Raw genomic sequence first — 6598 nt, forward strand, 5'->3', positions numbered from 1 at the left:
ATCTGGAAATTAAAGACAAAGCTGAAAAAAAAACTAAAATTATAGTCTTTCAAAAAGGGGAATATTTAAGAAGATACGAAGGTTGGTATTTTGGTGATTACGTAATATGGGTAGCATCTCATACTTATCTTGGCTGCGTATTCTCTTCTAAAAATTAACGGCATATGTGTGTCAAAAAACGCTAGCGGCACAAGCAGCACAGTCAATTTATCGTTTGAAAACTAGATGTAATCGGTGATGTAAACTGTCCCCAAACACTCTATTCCAAATATTTGATACTAAAATATCACCAATTTTGAATTATGTGTCGGAAGTCTGTGGTTTCTACAAAGCAATTGGCATTGAAGATGTACATGCGTCATTTTGCAAATATGTTATTGATATTAAAAAATAAACACTATAGTTTTTTTTACTGAGTTGAGTGAAATATCTATGTAGGTAGTAAGATATAAAAGAATATACAAGTACTGGTTCAAATTATTAAAGATGATTGAGGATAGATATGGGGCGAACACTGTCACTATTACACTGACATGGGACGAACACTGTCATTAATAGGAGAATACAGTTAAGAATGTACTGTTTTCGTGCTGAATGCAAAATGTTTGGTTTAATCAAGGGGTGGGTGATGAGAAACTCTTTTCATTGTATTTAAACAACGTTTTAAAGATATTTTTCAACTAGAACTAAATGGAAAGTTATATTCAATGTATAGATTGAGATTTTATAATTAATATTAGAAGCAAACTGAGTTGTCAATATAATATAGCTTTTTGGAACTCTACGTACATTGTTATCTTGCTATGCGTGTTCAGAAATGGAAACTTTCCCATAATCCCAAATATAGGTTGTATAAAATATATCCACTGTTCTGAAATACTGCCCTTTTTGTGCATAGATAGAACACGAGTTTCACTTTGCTGTTCAGTGTCCCAGGTTTGATAATTTGAGAAAGGTACAGGTACCTTCATACGTTTGTGATAATGCAAATAACATCAAGTTTTATAACTTTATCCAGAGAATCAGTAATTATATTAATATCCTTCTTACATTTGCTGTTTGTCTAACAAAATCCTTACAAGTGAAAGTATCAGTGTGTTAATCCTTATGTTTTGTGGCTGTACCATATTTCAAGACATGCATGAAATTAGGGCCGATGGCGTATGTTACAAATAAAGATGATGATGATGATGATGATGATGATGATGATGATGATTATTATTATTATTATTATTATTAAATACTTGATAGTCATCCCGCCAGACTAAATAATACAAACACTCTTCATAAAATTATATCATTTCAACGTTATTTTAATCACAAATGATAATAATTAATTCAATAAATAAATATTTGGTAAGAGATGTTATTCCAAATATTGTCAAATGTTTAGATATTTCTTGTTATTTATATTTTATGGAAAATGTGGTAATATTTTAATATCGGTATTTATAGCGATATTGTTTGCCTCAAAATGTTTAGTGATATTGCTGATAAGAAAACAGGTTAGGAAAGTCAGAAAATGATATCTTTACATTTGCAGAAAGACGAAATAACATATAAATAGGCATAAATAGATAAATAAACAGGGACCAAACAGAAAGATCAAAGATATATCTAGAATAGCAACTAAGTGAACGCGCAAATAATAATAATAATAATAATAATAATAACAAGCTACAACTAACATAAATAAATGAAATATCTCGTCCATTCGAAACCTATTGTTGATTTACTTCTCCATGGAAAAGGGTCATCAATTAAAGCTTGACCAATCATTAAGAGTTTTATGTTCAGTTGAAATAACAATACCATGGTTTCCTTTAAAATTTGTCATACATAAATGACCGTTTTGTATTGACCGCAAGGCAACACTAAACTTCGGGCATAATGTATTATTATTATTATTATTATTATTATCATTATTAATGTTGTTGTTGTTGTTGCTGCTGTTGTTAAGTAGTGGTGTTTTATAGTAGAAGTAGTGGTGATTGCATATGTAGATGTTGCAGCCGTAGTACATGAGGCAGCGACATAATTAGTGGTTGTAGAAGTTGCTGCAGGTGCAAGAATAAATCATCTGCAGACGTAAATGTATCTGCAACAGCAACAGTTGTTAGTGGTAGTTGTAGCGTGATTTTGAGATATTCATTGAAGAGAATGGATTACCTGGAATCCTCCACAATATAGCTCCATGTAATTATAATTAATCGGCGCATCAAAGCCATATTTCCATAGGACTGACCGCATTGGAGGTTCTACTAATGTCCCGTGTCCAGATGTGTCCTGTATAATAATCAGATGTAAGATCGCCAGTGGTACTAATATTGAAGACACCATGGTAGACAAAATTTGTAAACTATTCCTAGATCCAGTGATACCAATCACCTTGTCCATGAAATCAATTCAACGGTAGATACTCAAATTTCAATTTGATTTTTGCTGCACGACAGTTGTTTTCTATGTGGTTATGTATATCGCATTTGCGAAGCTTATCTAGTCGACTCAAAAAGCATTTAATCGAATTGGTTGGCTGCAATTTTCTCAATCCCTTATTTTGCCCGATTTTGAGCTTTTTCTTTTAGATACATTTATGTATAGGTGATTCACCTGGGTATCATTATTTGCTAGTCACTCAGCTAGTAAAATAAATTTTAAAAAATTGTGGTATATTTATATATCCGTGACCAAGTTACGTCAAGAATGCACTTATTCAGGATATCGCTACACTGTCAAAACATTTAGTAGTATCTTCAAAGTGTTGGGCCGGGGTCATGCACGTAAGAGTTACCTTGTGGAAAGAACTTAAGGGTCATTAGGTGCCAACTATGACGGGAAAATGACGATTGATGAAGAATTAATACCTATTCATCAAACAAATCGGTGCGTATATGGATGGACGTGTCATCTGAACTTTTATATTGATTCTTTCAACATTATAGTTAGCATTTCTTCTAATTTAAACAACGTACATCCAGATATATTGCTGAGGAAATTAATCTTTTCTTCCAGTTCTTTTTTGTTCAGTTAATCTTGCATTCTGTAATATATTTAGTAGTGTTGGTTGTAGATCTAATGTTGTCGATTTATGGCTGATATATCGTCCAAGATATGAAAAAAGTATATCTCACATTAAGAGGTCCCATGTATGTAGCGTATCTCACATTATGGGGTTCAGTGTATGTAGAAACTGTGTGTCACATTAGGAGATCCAATGTATGTAACATGCGTATCTCACACTAGAAGGTTGAATATATGTAAAAAGCGTATCTCACATTAGGAGGTCCAATATATGAAAAAGGGTATCTCAGATTAGGAGGTCCAATATTTGCTAATAGCGCACCTAGCATTCTACAAAGTGTATCTCACATTAGAAGGATTTATTCTTCACTTATGTAGCTGAATATTCATCCACCAAAATCTTATCAGTTATTGGTCTCACATCAGAAAGAGTGAGACTAGGGTGTTCCAATTGGGGTGTATTCCAAACAAAAGTTGTCGAAGGCTTGTAAAGTAGCAACAATAATTTTCACTCTATTCAGATAAAAATGAAATTAAGGTATGAGAGAACTAAAAAGCAAAGAAGTTTTCAGTCTGATGATAGAGTTGCGGGTCTCTTGCTCGTACCTCTAAATCCTCTTGACGCTACGTAGTATGGTCTTTATACAGTGTTGATAGAGATAACCCTGTCAATAATTCAATCAATTTAGTTGTACCTATTCCAGCCAGTGAGGATTTTAACGATGGCATGTATTGTTTATACATCGATGGCTGCATTAATAAAATTGGAAACGAAAAAAATTGTCACAAAGTTTTACCTTTTGAAACGATTTTGCCCAGTTCCTCTCACATGCTGCGAAAAATAAATTTCGGCATTTGCCAGTTAGACTTTTATCACTATAAAATGATGGTGTTTGGTAGGAAATATTCTCCGTCAATATTCCAGAGTTTGATGGCTATTATGTCATCTGGTCGTGATCAATACGACGCATACATCGACGATGTCATCATCTACAACAATACATGGAAAGATCACTTGGAAACCATTCGGAAATTCTCTGATCGACTCAGTGATGAAAATTGGACAATTAATTTAGGTAACAGCGAGCTTTTTATCTAGTATTATTGGAAATTTTACACCAATGTTTCCATAACTGCTGAACCACTGACAATTTTGTTGAGTAAGAAATCTAAGTATGATTTGTCTTAAAATGTAAGGAGGCTATACTTAAATGTGCACCAGTTTATTCAGCTCCAACGTTCAGCCAATCGTTTAAAATATATGTTGATAAAAGTAATGTCGAATTTGTTTAGTGCTGATTCAAGAAGACAAAATGGTGAGGATCATCCAGTGTGCTACTTTTTTCTAAAAATTAAACAAGCACCAGGGAAATTATTCCACTATCGAAAATGGCTTTGATATGCAGGAATACAATAATGATTTTCAGAACATCAAGGTAAAAGATAACATGATTACAGATGCACTTTCAAGTCTATAGAATTACTACATTGCTCAATTTTGTATATATTTTGTATCATTCATAAGACAAGATCTTATGTAATTTTAATTTTCTGTATAGATGATTACTATGTTCACGAAAGCTTAATTGTATAAATCTTTATTTTTCATATGAGGGAGACGTTATGCTTATATATACTGAGTGTTTAACTTTTCTCCATGATTTAAGATTGTAAAGGTGATTTGTAAGCATCAAGTTACATAGCTAACGTGTGTCCATAATAGTAGATTATATTTTAAGATAATATCAATTATAAACATGTTTACTTACAATTGAGTTTAGAACATTGATTTTTCCAATGGAAATTCTTTGGTATACCTGAGTTGTGTCAGGTTTTGTTGGTTGCTAAAATTTAAGTAAATAGTCATGACCTAGTGTACGAATTTGATGGAAATTTCCATTGAAAATGAAAATGACCAAATTCCTGGTCCTGTCATTGTGTCTTGCTTTTTATATAAGGATGTTTACATCCATTTAAATTTTCACTTTGTATTGTAGGGAAGAATTTTTTTTTTAAATTTCACTGAACTTCTTGGTTTCGATCTTTTTTTCTGCTCTTTAGTTTAAGACCGTAGAGTCGTAACAAGCGTTATACCAGCTACCATAATTATCGTATATGCCAACAGAGAGAGAGAGAGAGACAGACAGACAGACAGACAGACAGAGAGAGAGAGCTTTCAAATTTTCCATCTGCCGTTGTAATATGTACCAAAGATCTAGTTTACTTGATGCTTGTCTCTAAACTGACATCATTTTGATTCTTCAGAAAGAAAAAAATCAATAATAATTTTAATAATGCCTTAAATTTGTATATGAAATTGTAAAGAAGCTACCTAAAGATGCCTCAGACACCATGCTTCATCCACACCCAATCCACCCCGCTTCCAGGAACAAATCCAGAGAACACTGAACCACTCAAGTCCTGAACATGTTTTAACAGGTATCTTGGAAATGTCACAAGTTATTTGTTTTGTTTATATGACCATGAAAATTTGTACATTGTTCATGTATCTTTCTCAAAATTATTTATTTCCTATGTATAGTACGTTGCCTGGTTTTATAGCCCATTCGGGGTCACCTAAAATGGAACTTCATTATGTGGAATAATATGTATGCATACACATTTGTAGATTTTTATTCGGTAAACGTAATCATAGAAGTATTTTTATCAACAGAACTACCGATAGTTTCATCTTTGATATAAATCTTTCTAATCAGATTATTCAATCTAAATTTCAAAAGTACTTGCACACACCCCTTTCATATTATGAATCCCATAGACCGTGTGTTACAACTCTCCTATTTCACACTGCTGCTATTTCCAATTCGCAAATTATGATTTCATATGGACGTTAACAATACAGAAATTATTTGAACGAAAGTATTATCTTAAAATATAGTTGTAAACAATTTTCTTTCTCTTCATTGCCTTCGTTTAATGCACTCTCTCTCTCTCTCTATTCATTGTGATCAATTTATATTGGTTACCAGTTGACTGTAATAAATTCGCTTTTCAATATGAAATGTATTCATTAAATTTTATTCTGCTTGATATATTACTTTATGAATTATTTCGTCTCAGTCAGTACTTATTGTCGCCAATGACGTATGCAAGCACGTTCCCCCCAGTGTCGTTTGACCTCCCCGAAGTGAAAGCGGTCTTGTACTGATACATTTAACGGACGAAAGAGTTGGAGTTTTAGCGTATCCTAACTTGCAAAACATGAAAGCTCCAGTACAGCTTTGGCCTTCGCCTCCTAAGTTATTTTAAGAAAAACGATTTAAAGCAGTTTCAGCCTGAATAAATGTTAGCAGTCCATACCTCTACTCTGTCTTACCTGGTGCTATAGTAACAAATAGTGTCCTTTTTTAGTATACTTCTTGTAAACTGTTACATTGATTTGATGTAAATCAGTCCTATGAGAAATATCCGAGTCTATATTCCAATCGGACTATAACCCATTCTGACCACGAGTCATTACGGATAGAGTTATTGAGTTAGATACAGACTCATACAAAAATTTCAATATCAACCTCCAATATTTTAATATACTGGGCTTTAAAAACACCATGAGCTG

The sequence above is a fragment of the Sinohyriopsis cumingii genome, chromosome 8, assembly GCF_028554795.1.
Source record: "Sinohyriopsis cumingii isolate HCF-2022 chromosome 8, ASM2855479v2, whole genome shotgun sequence".
Lineage (NCBI taxonomy): Eukaryota > Metazoa > Mollusca > Bivalvia > Unionida > Unionidae > Sinohyriopsis > Sinohyriopsis cumingii.